The 14,250-nt window shown below is 50.0% G+C and overlaps 1 protein-coding gene and 1 pseudogene across 1 annotated transcript in view; both read right to left on the bottom strand.

The window, feature by feature from the left end:
* VPS13B (vacuolar protein sorting 13 homolog B) overlaps positions 1 to 14,250 on the bottom strand; it is a 2,999,480-nt gene that overhangs the window by 2,123,294 nt on the left and 861,936 nt on the right. The window lies entirely within an intron of this gene.
* LOC147724498 (uncharacterized) lies at positions 6,181 to 11,859 on the bottom strand (annotated as a pseudogene).

Raw genomic sequence — 14,250 nt, 5'->3', positions numbered from 1 at the left:
GTTTTTCTGCCCTCTGTTTAGCCTTTCCTGCTTAATTGTGTGCCCCCTGTTTTGCTTTTTATACTCATTTCTCTGCCCTCAGTTTCACCCTCTTCTGCTCTGTTTTGCCTTTTCTGCTAGTTTGTCTGCCCTCTGTTTTGCCCTCTTCTATTGTTTTGCCTTTCCTGCTCTTTTTTCTGATCTCTATTTTGCCTTTCTGCTAAATTTTCTGTCTTCTTCTACCCTGTTCTCCCTTTCTGCTCATTTTTCTGCTATGACTTGCCTTTTCTGTTCGTTTTTCTGCTGTCTTCTGTGTACCAAATAAAGAGCCAGCTCACTAAATATTATTTCATGAGCAATTGGTTTCTATGGCTCGAAATTCAAGAGTAATCACACCTAAATTAGAGATAAGAGACAACTACTCACAGAAAAAAGCTTTGTGAAACTTGACCTAAGCGGCTAGAGTGTACAGAATGTTCATATCTATTTTGTCCAATTGCCTAAAGGTAACATGGCATGGGAATCTGAAATGTTTCAAGTCCCAGCCCATTAACACACATAATCACTAATGTTTATTATTATGAATACCATCTTGAAAAGCTATTGTGTACGTCAATTAATTTACCTTGTTTAGGCAATATAAAACTATATATAAATAAATACATTTAATTACATATAATACATTTACTTACAACCTGTCATTGTTAAGTGTAATCCTTGCTTAATCGTTTCCAACCTGCCCTTTCTGAAATGCAACCTTCTCTGAGACAGCATTACATGTAAAGCGTTCTGACACCCCTTTTAGGGCTGAGCATTGCTACGTCAAAAAACTATAATCAATTAATAAAATACAAATACATTATCTTAATTCAGAGCCAATGATAATGTGATACGCACAAGGTTAATTTACCGAAGATGTTATGTCCAGAGAGATATTATTACTAAGATATCTTGGGACCTGAGGTGTCAGCCGCTCTAATAGAATGGCTGAAGTGGATATCTGATGCTTAGCTCCTGCCTGGATCACACTCCGTGTTTTCACGCCGACCGCTGCTGAGCGCGGAAGACACCGAACGCTGAACACGCTACCTCGCGGCTCCCTTGTCCCTGCATTGTTATTGCCGCAGCTTTGGCCCACAGCTTCGAGGAGCATGCCGCGGGGAGGGCCCAGCCGAAACAAAGGACCAGCGGCCAGTGAGTGGCGGTGAGGGGTGAGTTTGGACATTCATGGCCACCCCTGTTTCGTCCTTGGAGTTTTCGGGGCGGCATTGGGCGGCTGCAACAATTTACAGCCTACAGTCCACCCTCCAGCATACAGCGCAGGTGGCTGTGGTCTCTGAGGTGTGCAGGTGTGCAGCCAGTCCACAGGGTGCGTGGGGAGTGTATTGTCCGGTAGCACACGGAGGCCCTAAAAAGGAGGAAGCCTGGGCCCCCACTAGTGCAGCTACACTTGGCCTTTTGGAGACAAGCCTTTTGGAGACAGTGCAAAGAGCAAAAGTCCAAAGAGCAAACTGCAGACAGGTGACTGGTCTGGGCCAGTGACCTCAGTGGTTGCCTGAAGCAGTGCTAAATAAGCAAACAAAATAAGCAGGCAACTTCAAAATGGGGTGAACCTGACAAAAATTTTGACAAACAACCTGTACTATCAGGGAGGCAAATGATCATTGCAATCCCCGCCGCATTGGGTTGGCGTTTAATATCAGGACTGTGGTGCTGTTAATAACTACAATAACTACATCTAAGGCAAACTCGTGCTGGACTGAGAGCAAGGGAGGAGTCTCGATACAAGTGCAGCGGAGGAGGAGCAGAGTAACGGTTGTGGGCTGTGGACGCGGTCACGGGCAGTGTGTGTGAGAAGACCGCAAGAAGACCGCAGAGGACCGCAAGTAGCCCGTACCCCCTCCCTACCCCCTCCCAACCCTTCTCTGTCCGTAGCCGTAGCCAAGCCAGACCAATCATAAAATCGATAAGTGGGGTTGTTCCGGCAGAATAGCGAGGCTATAGTTAGAGAGAGAGAGGCACAGAGAGAGGCCCAGTAGGCCGTACTTACCCCCAATCTTGCTGCCCTATTTAGGTGCCGGTTGATGATGAGATCCGGTCGTCAACATGGCGCTCTGCCGAAATTAAAACAACGCCAGAGGCATGAAACATCAACTGAAGCAGGGTCACAGTTGAAGACAGAGGAAAACAATGAGGGGGTCACTTTATCAAGGGACTGCCTGACGGAGCCAGCCGAGTCGAGTTCATCGGCTTTGTAGGAGAGTAGGGTCTGCTATCCTATGGTCACCCCAATTTTTGCTTTTTGCTTCACTGGTTTTCGACTTACTGAGGCTGTGGGCCTGCTAATCAGACCCCCAGCCTGCTGTTCTCTCTCTAAATTTATAATACATGTGCTATAGGTACATACCACAATTGGAAATGGACTCCTTGTCAGCCCCTGTACTCTGCACTATAGGTGCTCAGGGCATAGGTACCACCAAGGCCTACCAGGGGCTGAAGCATAGCTTTTGCCACCCCTGGCTGGTTCTTAAATTGACACAACTGGCTGATAACTCAGCTGGGGCAAGTGGGTGTAATCACCCCTTGCTTAGATATAGTATACCTATATCTAAACCTATATCTGGACACATATATAGCCTGTAAGCCACTCCTATGGAAGGCCTCATCAATCCTGGAGGCAGAGTGCGTGGTTTTATGTGAGATGGAGCTCTGGCATGAGCTGAGCCTGTCTGCAGCTGTCGGGAACAACTCCCTAAGCTGATCCGGGATAATGCCATACCATATACTCTTAAGCGCCTTATAATCCTCGCGGTTATATAGCAACTTTGGTTTGGCTTTATCAAAACATGTCGTGTAAGGTGTCATACGAATTGGAATACTACCCCCTCGCCAGTTCTGGCGACGGGGGTAGCATTCCACCCTTCTAGAGGGATAAGACATGTTACTTTACTGAAACGCGGTTGATTTAAAATGAGCCTCAGATCCACAAAATGGATGCCTCTGCCACAGACACGGGTCTGGCCCCCTGCTGCTGACCGAAACTCAGCATATGGTGGCCTGGACAAAGAGTTTCCTGTCGCAGGGCGGTGTCAAACCACCCCAGACAGGAGATAGTTGATTGTAGTAGGGAGGTTTCAAAGAAACCAGACACTGCCTGGGGAGCACAAGGCTGCCCCTTGCATAATCCGGCCAAACTGGTTCTGGGGCCTCCCAGCCCCTGTCCCAGCGCGGCCTGGATCAAAGGAAAGGGGTGTAACCACCCCCTTCCTGGGTCCCACCCATAGGAGGGGACCTAGCAGGATGTCCAGCCCACCAGATTCGAATAAGAGTGGGAGCAGTGCCAATGCAACTCAGATCATCCTGAAGAAACATAAGAAACGAATTCTGGACCCTTCGACTTTCTACTCAACGCAGAAGACTGAAGAATCTCCCTTGTGGTCAAGGAGTGACCACCCTGTGCAAACAGGCACCATCCAGCCCTCGACCCTTGCTTTGTTGCAGTTCCCGCCGGAACTCGAGCGACAGAGATCGACGAGATCAAGCTTGCCTGCCTTCTCCCTGCCCGATCCACAGTCCCTGCAGAGCTGAGACCAGTGGAGGCGACCGGTAGCGTGGGGCACGCCAGCTTGAAAAGGCCACGAGACGCTGACCGTGCAGCCCACGAGTGATCCTCGAAGCTGTGCACCGGGGTTTGAGAAGCCCCCACCCCGAGCTACACTTGCACCAAAGCTACCCCCTCCACACTCAACGAGTGCTGCGTGGGGCCCTTCTGCTTGTGGCGGCTCGACGCGTTGGCCCGGTCACTTGCCAGCTGGCTTGTGGCCCCTGTGCCGACGAAAACCGAAATACAACTTGCTTTTCTGGTTGCTCCAGATCTGCACCAGCTCCTGTGAAAAGGAGCCCCCACTCTGACCCTCCTGGTTCGAGTGATAAGCAATCTCCCGGTTCCGCGTGGATTGCTTTTGCCAAGTGCTGTTTGCTGCAATCTTGAAGCCGACGGTGCTGACGGCGAGAGCCTACGTGGGACAGATCGTGACCTGCTCCTGGACGTCGCAGATGCCCCAGAGCCCACGTGACAGCGGAGAGAAGCCTATCGACAACCACCTGACTGCGCCCGACATTGCCTGGTTCCGTCCTGGTTCCACCCTGGTCACTGCTGAGTGACCCAGACTCTGTCCCCTCTGCTTTCAGGTACTTTTCTACTTCGATCCACCCTTGGATCGCACCGGACACTTCTGCTTCACATCGCCTGCAGCTGCAACAGCTTCAAGCACCAAGAGCCTGCGTGTCAAAACCCGACGCCACTTCGACCCTGTGCACCCTCGGCCTGTGGGTGAGGTAACATTGCAACGCCGGTGTACATACACTGGTACACACCTCTAGGGTCTGTGTCTAAAGTTTTGTTCCTCTAGGTTCAGCGGAAGTATCTTTTAACTCACTTTATGTAACTTTTACGCACCATTGACATTGCATTGGTGCGAGCCGCACTTTCCGTGCTGCACCCGTCTCCTGTGGGCTACTCCCGACTTCAGCATTGCTAGTCCTGACTGCTCCCAGCGAATCTCTAGGCCCTAGGCCTAACCACTGTTCGATTGGTATCTCTTATACCACTTTTTTAGTATATGGTTTAAGTGGCCACCGGCCCTTATCCAAAATTGTGCAACTTTATATGTCATACTGTGCTTTTGATTTAACACTTGTGCCCCTTTCCTCATAAAGAGTACTGGGGAGTAATTTAGAAATAAATACATATATTTTTATAATATATACTTGTGTGGTGTCCTTTCATTTGATTACAGGATTGTATGTGGTAAAACAGCTCGCTTAACACGACCTCTTAAGTTAAGCCTTTAAGGCTGCTTAGTCCATGCTACCACTAGGATAGCTTGTCTAACAAGGTTGACTTACAACCAGACATCTTTGGGGTTTGTTTGGACTGATACCAAGTGGTTCCAGAATTGGAAACACTACATATCAGGCCAACTTCTCACAGGCTTCATCTCCTATAGCGCCTGGGAAGATTCAGAAGATATCCAATAGCGACGCTCAACCGACAATTAAGAGTTTCTTTTTTAAGTATCATCACACTCAAAAGCAAAATAGAAATCAAATTAAGAATGGCAACTCTAGTGTTGATTGCAGATTATTATCTTCTTCTTCGCTAACGTCACTGTGTTTAAATAGTGCTCAGCTTTGTGAAGTTCCTGACTGTAAAATTGATTCAGCTGTAGCAAGGCCTTGTGATAAGACGGACTTCCCCGATATGAACTTAATTTCTGGCCACTCTTCTCCATTGAAAGATCCTAAATCTAACCGGGGCCAACTTAAGGCGATTGATGTGAGTAGCCTCAAGGAGAAGTTTCCAAAGCCATTCAAAGACTCACAAGACCAAGCACTTATCTCGCCGGAAAATGCATTGGCGTATACAGGAAGGCTGCAGACGCAAGCACAAATTCACCGCCAAAATAAGGTGGACCAGCCGATTGGGCTAATTTTGGCGGAGGACCTACAAACTTCAGGAATGGAAGAGTTGAACATTAGATCTATGGAAGGAAAAAGGAACACATTCGAAAGACCAGTTTGTTGGGGGAAAAGCTGGTGAATGGGGGTGAAGTTAGAGAGCTTAAAGCTGACTGACCCTCCTAGCCAATGTAATGGCCACTAGGAAGTCCATCTTGATGGTCAAGAGCCACATAGTACAGCTGTGTAAGAGCTCAAAGTGAGAACACATGAGAAATATGAGGACCAGATTAAGGTCCCATTGAAGCATCACAGAACACATTTTGTAAACCTCTCAGGAAACAACTGGTGATTTGAACAGGGAAGGTTGGTTCAGCAACCGCAGGAAAGCCAAAATGGCCGACAAATAACCCCTAAGAGTGCCCAGGGCAAGGCCTTGCCAGACTAAAGATAATATGAATAGCAGCACCTCTCACAGCGTTGCAGAAAGGGGATCCACCTGACATGAGGAACACCAAGCCACAAACTTATACCAATGGCAGGCGTATACAATGTTAGTGGAAGAATGCCTATCTGCCAAATAGACATCACATACCTCAGGAGGAAGTTTAAAAACTCTCAACTGTCACAGCTCAATCTCAATGCATGAATGATGTTATTTCAACAGGAATTCCCCCTGAAGGGCCAGCCTCATGCTCAGGAGTTCGGGATTCCATTCTCTCTGTACCCAAACTGGAGCCACTAGGATGACTTTGCCAGGTCGGTCCTGATCTTCTTGAGAACTGGAGCAGGAGTGTTATTGGCAGAAAGGCGTACAGGAGTCCTGAGTTCCATGTGGACGCTCATAGGTGCCCCGACCACAGACTCTGAAGGTGCAAAATGACTGATGCTATGAGCAGCAAGTTAAGGAAAAGCCCAGGGACCTGGTGGTGACTTGACGCTCCAAAAACCGCACAAGTGCCGTATTGGTTTTGTTGCCAAACAGGCAGGAGCCATTGTATGGCATGTCAGTGAGTGAAGCTTGTACATCCCCCGAAAACCAATTTGTTCGCAACCAGGCATGGCGGGTGAAGTTCCACCATAAAAGCCATGGCCCTGTCTAAGTTGTCCATGGTGTCCAGTCCAACCTGATGGCAAACTTCACTGCGTCCCAACCGTACATAAAGGCTCGTTGGGGATGGTGTGGCCCTTTTCAGGGAGCATGGGTAGCAGCTGCACAACAGTTTCACAATGCATGGGAGCATCACCAGAGACAAGCTGTGTTCACAGACTACAAGGCTAAGCTGGTGGAAGAGAAAATGTTCTTTCCAAAAGTAGCCAGCCTCTTGGATTCCCTACCCAGTGGGACAGAAGGGAACATAGTTTGGGTTGACTTTGGCCGTGAAGGGCTGTACCACCAGGCTCTTCTGGGATAGATACTGGGAGAGGAACGCTGGGTTTCCTAGGGCGGGCCAGTGTAGATGGGAATACCTTGCAGTGCAAGGGAGTCACGGGGCAGGATTTAGACCAGACACCCAGAAGGACATTGCTGAGAGCCTCACTGAAGGGAAGCAAAAGCTCTGCAGAGCACTCTTTTGCCTGGAGCACCTGTCATGACGAATATGCTACTTACCAGTATGCATCTGTTCTTGGCATGTAGGGCTGCTGACATTCATATCTGTGCATAGATCGCCGCCTAGTGTTGGGTCCGGATGATCGCACATTGTTGTCCTGGAAGAGTCTTCGAAGTATCACGAGATAGGTGGCTCCTCCCCTGGACTACAGTGCGCATGGGCATCGACTCCATCCCCAGATTGTTTTTAGCCATTGTGGCAAAGATGGAGTGTAACACCGTGAGTGATGACCATGCTAAGAGTGATTCTGAGTGCTGCAGCCGCTACAGGCGCCGGGGAGGAGGGCCGGCGATATGAATGTCAGCAGCCCTACATGCCAAGAACAGATGCATACTGGTAAGTAGCATATTCGGTTCGAGGCATGTGGGCTGCTGAATTCATATCTGTGCATAGAATACATAGCAGTCCCTCCATTAGCGGCGGCCGCCTGTGCTAGCTGCAGCAGTTTGAAAAAGTGTTTTTAGAACAGCCTGCCCTACAGCTGCCTGCTGTTTGGAGTGCACATCTACACAGTAGTGTTTTGTAAATGTGTGTGTGGTAGACCATGTGGCTGCTCTACATATGTCTTCTAAAGGAATATTTCCAAGGAAAGCCAAGAAGGCCCCCAACTTTCGGGTGGAGTGGGCTCGTGGGGGGACCGTTAAAGTGCGCTTGGCTTTTTGATAGCAAATTTGAATGCACTTAACGATCCACCTGGCTATACCTGCTTTGGAAATGGGGTTGCCTTTGTGTTGTGGCGAAAAGGCAACACATAGTTGTTTTGTTTTCCGAAAATCTTTGGTCCTATCAATGTAGTACATTAAAGCTCTCTTGACGTCTAGTGTGTGAAGCATTCTCTCCGCCACTGACTCAGGATTTTGGAAGAACACAGGCAGTTCTATAATCTGATTGATATGGAACTGTGAAACCACCTTAGGAAGAAACCTAGGGTTAGTGCGAAGCACCACCCTGTTGGAGTGAATTTGTATGAATGGCTCTTGGATAGTTAGTGCCTGGAGTTCACTAACGCGTCGCAGCGATGTAATCGCTATCAGGAAAGCCACTTTCCATGTTAAGAACTGAATCTCGCATGAATGTAGAGGCTCAAAAGGTGGACCCATCAGTCTGGTAAGGACCACATTTAGGTTCCATTTAGGAGCCGGTGGTGTCCGGGGAGGAATGACTCGCTTGAGTCCTTCCAGAAAGGCTTTGATGGCAGGCACTCTGAAAAGTGAGAGATGCTGCCTGTTTTGTAGATAAGCTGCTATCGCGGACAAATGTATGCGAATGGAAGCATAGGCCAGATTGCATTTGTATAGATGTAACAGATAACAAATGATGTTGTGAGTAGTCTCGTCTAGCGGGTTGATGTTGTGGTCTGCACTATAAATGACAAACCGCTTCCATTTCGCCGCATAGCATGCTCTGTGGTGGGCCTCCTTGCCTCTCTTATGATATCCATACAGTCGGGAGGCAAGTTGAGGTAGCCAAATTCTAAGACCTCAGGAGCCAGATCGCCAGGTTGAGCCGTTGCGGATCTGGGTGCTGAATGTCGCCATGGCTCTACGTCAAAAGCCTGGGTGTGAGGTGTAGCCTTTGATGCGGTACCACGGATAGTTCTAGAAACGTGGTGTACCATGGTTGGCGTGCCCAGGTCGGAGCAACCAGGATGAGTGTCATCGAGTGTTGCTTCAGCTTGCGTGCCACCAGCGATATTAGAGGTGCTGGGGGTAAAGCGTACGCAAATATGCCTGACCAGTTCATCCATATCGCATTGCCCTGCGACTGTGGGTGTGGGAACCTGGCGGCAAAGCTTTGGCATTTGGCGTTTTCCTTTGTGGTGAACAGGTCTATCTCTGGATGACTCCACTGCTGGAAGTACGGGTGGAGTACTGATGGATGTATCTCCCACTCGTGCATTTGGTGGCTGTACCTGCTGAGCAGGTCCGCCATCTGATTATCTTTGCCTGGGAGGTGTTCCGCCATGAGGAAGATGTTCCTCTGAATGGCCCACTTCCACATGCTCTGAACCAGATGAGACAACTGTGGAGAGTGTGTACCTCCCTGTTTCTGAATGAAGTACATGGCCCTCATGTTGTCCGTCCGGATCAACACGACCTTGTTGCACAGATGTACTTTGAATGCTTTCATTGCCATGAAGATAGCCATCAGTTCTAGAAGGTTGATGTGCATCTTCTTTTGCTGCGTTGTCCATAGTCCCTGCACTGTGTAGTGGAGTACATGAGCTCCCCATCCCTGGAGAGATGCGTCCGTTGTCAGAATGATCTGTGGCACAGGATCCTGGAACGGTCGTCCCCTGCAAAGGTTTTGTGGATTCCACCAATGCAGAGAGTCGTATGCACGACTGGTTACCAACACTAGGTCCTTCAACTGTCCGTGAGCCTGATTCCACTGACGTGCTAAGCACTCCTGAAGCGGACGCATATGTAGTCTCGCGTGCGGGACTATGAAGATGCAGGAGGCCATCATGCCTATCAACTGCATGAACACTCGTGCCGGAAGCGAGTGTTGCGGTCTGAATTTTTGTATCAGCAATTGAATGCCGTTGATCCTCACTGAATTTGGCTGTGCTTTGGCTGCCAGATTGTCTATTGTTGTGCCCAGATACTGTCGTACGTGGGCGGGCTGAAGGTTGGATTTTGGGTAATTCAGTGAGAATCCCAGATCGTGAAGAAGGTGAATGGTGTGGGACATGTGGGTGGCACACTGCTTGGTTGACTTTGCTTGGATAAGCCAGTCGTCCAGATAAGGGTAGACGTGAATATTCCGTCTCCGTAGGTGTGCAGCCACTGTCGCCAGGCACTTTGTAAACACCCTGGGTGCCGTCGTCACTCCGAAAGGGAGGACCTTGAATTGGCAATGCTGATTCTGAATGGTGAATCTGAGGTATTTTCTGTGTGACGGGTGTAGTGGAATATGAAAATATGCATCCTTTAGATCTAATGTTGCGAGGACATCTCCCTGACTGAGCAACGGTAGGACCTGCTGCAGTGTTAGCATGTGAAAGTGTTCTGATAGAATGTACTGGTTTAGGGGTCTGAGGTCCAGTATGGGTCTGAGGGACCCGTCCTTTTTTGGGATTAAGAAGTACAGTGAGTACACTCCTGTACCTCTTTCTTCCACAGGCACGAGTTCGATTGCTCCTTTATGCAGCATGACGAGTACCTCCTGCTGCAATAAGTGCAAATGCTCTGTGGACATAGGATGGTGTCTTGGGGGTATGTTGGGTGGAGTGGATGTTAACTCCAGACAATAACCGTACTGGATAAGCTTCCTGACCCACCTGTCTGTGGTGATGGATTTCCAGACCGGCAGGAACTGTTGTAGTCTTCCCCCGACCGGTGTTGTATGGTCGGGGGGCAGTGACAAGGCGTCACTGTTTGTTAGTGGTGGAGGATCTGGAGATGTTGTTTCCACGACCTCTGCCCTTGGCGCTGTTTCCACGATAGCCACCTCTACTTTGTTTGGTGTATGTGGTTTGCGCGCCACCTTTATTGTACTGTGTTTGCTGGGACAGCTGGCCTCTGGAAACTCCTCTATTGTTTGAGCGACGAAAAGAACCACCCCTGAACTGCTGCGACTGGAGAGCCCCCATAGACTTTGCAGTTTCAGTGTCCTTTTTGATTTTTTCCAAGGTGGTGTCCACCTCTGGGCCAAATCAATGATCAGGGTTTACAGGCTGATTTAGTATGGTGGTCTGTATCTCTGGATTGAACCCGGAGATTCTGAGCCAGGCATGTCGCCTCAACATCAGACTTGTGTTAATGGCTCCGGCCGCCGTGTCTGCTGCGTCCAGTGCACACTTGATAGAAGCATTTGATATGAGCTTTCCTTCCTGTATGAGCATCTCTGCTGCCTCCTTATATTCATCTGGCAAGTGTTGTAACAGGGTCTCAAGTGTATCGTAATGGGCCCTGTCATATCTGGCTAAGAGTGCCTGAGTGTTTGAAATGCGCTAGATATTGCCCGCTTGAGCTGCCACCCTTTTCCCTAATGCTTCTAGCACTTTAGATTCTTTATCTGGGGGAGGAGCATCACCCGTTGTTTGCGAGTTCGCCCTCTTCCAGGCATTGGAAACAACCAGAGAGTCCAACGGCAACTGTCCCTTAATGTAGGTAGGGTCCCCAGGCGCCGGTTTGTACTTCTTTTCAATTCTGGGGTTTATCACCCTGGCCCTTGTGGGCTGTTTAAATATGTCCCCAGCATGTTTTAAGACACCCTTTAGCATTGGCAGAGTCTTGACAGTTCTCTCTGAGGTGGAAAAGGTGTCAAACAGAAAATCCACTTCAATAGGGTCAGCATGGAGCTGGACATCATGATTTTTGGCTGCCCTTTCAATAAGTGCATTAAACGCCGCTGAGTCTTCAGTAGGCGATGTTTTTACAGCATACACATGAGTGTCCGGGGCAGTGTGTGGATCCCCTGGGTCAGCAGCATCCGCCCAGGGTTCATTGTGATCTTCTGGATCAGTGTCTACAGGATAGCTGTACTCCTCATCGTCACCTTCCCCTATCTCCACATCCGAGTAAGTGGGCGAAACAGGAGCAGTGTCTTGGCCACGTGGAGATATAGGTTCGACAAGAACGGGTGTTGTAGTGGAATCCTTCTTCTTTTTCAATGGGATTCTATATGACTCCATAGGCTGTTCCGGGGCGATCTTTCGTTTGTAAATTGAAAGTCTACCCGTGTCGGCATCGATGAATTGTTCCGACTGCTCTTCAAGCGAGGGTTGTCGATGCTTTGTGACCAGTACCGCGGTTGTGGGCTTTGGCCCCGTGGACACCTTCTTGGACGCTTCAACGTCCATCTTAGGGGCGAAGGCCTTAGGCACCACTTTCGGCGGCAGCGTGAACTGGATGGGCGCCGGCGATTTTTGAGGTTTACTGGCAGGCTTTGGTGGTGGAGTATCCTTTGGTCCGACAGCCAAAGCCTTTTCCTTAATTCGCTTCAGCGATTCCGACACCTGCTTCGAGAAGGAGGCGGACGGCTGCGTCGACTCGACGGGTTCCTTCGAGCCACCGCCAGGCGTGGACTCGAGGTTCGTACCGCTCTTAGTCTTGTCTGGTTGACGCATAGGATTGAGAACCTTCTGAGCTCCGAGTCCTTTGTCTGTGTCGACGGTCTTCGGCGCCGACACCCTTTAGCGACCTCACCGGGTCGATAACACCTTTATGCTTCGTCGGTGCCGATAGTTCAGAGGACTTCGAGCCGACCAAAGCAATACGCACTTTCGGTTTCGATTACGACTCTAGTGCTTTTGGTTGCGTAGACACCGAAGCTTTCTCTTTCGGTTTCGATTTTGCAACCCGTGGCTCCTTACAAGTGTACGAAGCCGGGCCCGAAGGCGAGGCTGTAGAACACAGTGTAAGATCTTGGGTAAGGCCATGTGGCGATCCCTCAACCTGAGCCTTATTAAGTGTCTCGGCCCCAGTATCAACGTTCGGGCCTAGCTCCTCGCTTGAGCTATCTTCCATGGCTCCAAAGGCCCCATCGTCGTCTCCTACCTCGTCGACGACGTCTTCAGTATCGACCATTTCAATATCAGCGTCGTAGCTGGAGTCGATCTCCGTTGCGGGATCAGACAGGTTCTCTTGAACCTCCCGCTCTGCTCCCTCATCGTCCTCGGCATCGAAGATGTTCACCGGGTCAGGTGCCGTCTGCTGGGCTTCCTTGCGCGCTGCGTGTCGAAGTCGAATCGTCTTTTTGGAGCGGAAACGAGAACAAGCCATACAGCTGGCTTCATCGTGATCCGGCGACAGGCACTTGTTGCACACCGGTTGGACGTCGATGTGAGGATATTTCGAGTTGCACACGGGACATCTCTTGAACGGGCTCCGTTCCATGATGGTTCGTCGATAAGGCCTCTGGCGTCGACCGGGCCTTCAGTGCTGAAAAGCCACGCGGCTCCTCTGGATGTCCGGCTCGGGAACTGAGCTGGAACAGAACTGGGCACTGATCGCAAGACAATACCGACGATATACTAAAGGCCTTTTGGCCAAAAAGAACGTTTTTTATCGATTCTGAACTTGAGTTAACAAATATGCATCCAAACCCATTGGCGGAAAAAAAAATCTGGGGATGGAGTCGGTGCCCATGCGCACTGTAGTCCAGGGGAGGAGCCACCTATCTTGTGATACTTCGAAGACTCTTCCAGGACAACAATGTGCGATCATCCGGACCAACACTAGGCGGCGATCTATGCACAGATATGAATTCAGCAGCCCACATGCCTCGAACCGGTGGTCTTGACATTGACCGCTGGCAGTTGTACGTTCAGGACCACCACTGCCCTGTGCATCACAGTGGCAAAGGATGCACCTTCCTCCAAAACAGGTAACAGAAGGGAGAGCATGTCAGAGTCCGAGGTGGTGTCCAGCCAACTGGCGACACCCAGCTCCTTGTACCAGTTGTTATCTTGGTCAGGGTTTCCCTCAAATTTACTACACCCCTCTTTCTTATCACCCCCTCAGGGATAAAGGGCCTGTCCAAAACAGCAAATCCTGAGCTTTGCACAGTCTTGATGGCATCGGAGTCGACACTGAGCGGTGTTGAGGGGGCACCGACTCTGAATCGGACATGGATATGGACACAACCGGTGGCAGGATTGGTGCCTGAGGTACTGGAGCTGGGGTGGGTACAGGCACCAGTTGAGGCGCCAAGCCAGATGCGGAACCTGATTGACCGGCTGGCATTGGGGGTGAGCCCGCCCGCGGTATCCTTGCTAGGGCACAAAGGTGTGCCGGAGGGGGTCGGTGGTCCGAAGATGGCATGCATGGCATCACAAAATTCTTTTAGCTGGACAGGAGTCACTCTGGTTCCGGGGAACTCGGGTAGCATGGAGTGGGCTCCGTCACAGGCTCCGTAGGTGGAGTGTGGGAGCAACGCTATATAGCTCGACATTTTGGATGGAGAAGCTGAAGAACACTTTGACTTCCTCTTATGTTATTTGTACTTAGCCAGCTTGGAGAGGGAAGACAATCGTCCTCAGGAACGCTTCCGAAAAAGTCCCGAGATCAACCTCGGGAAAAAGACTGAGAAAGGTGCAGAGCCTTCTTCTGCTGCGCCACCCAGAGATTCATCACCCATTTGCAAATTGCCTTGTGGTGCTTTGACTTGCACTTTACACAGACCTTGGGATCGTGCCCCGACACCAAGCACCAGAGACAGACCAAATGGGGATTAGACGCAGGTATTTGTC

This window comes from Lissotriton vulgaris, chromosome 4_1 (genome assembly GCF_964263255.1).
Source record: "Lissotriton vulgaris chromosome 4_1, aLisVul1.2, whole genome shotgun sequence".
Lineage (NCBI taxonomy): Eukaryota > Metazoa > Chordata > Amphibia > Caudata > Salamandridae > Lissotriton > Lissotriton vulgaris.
This window is presented reverse-complemented; position numbering and strand designations above follow the sequence as displayed.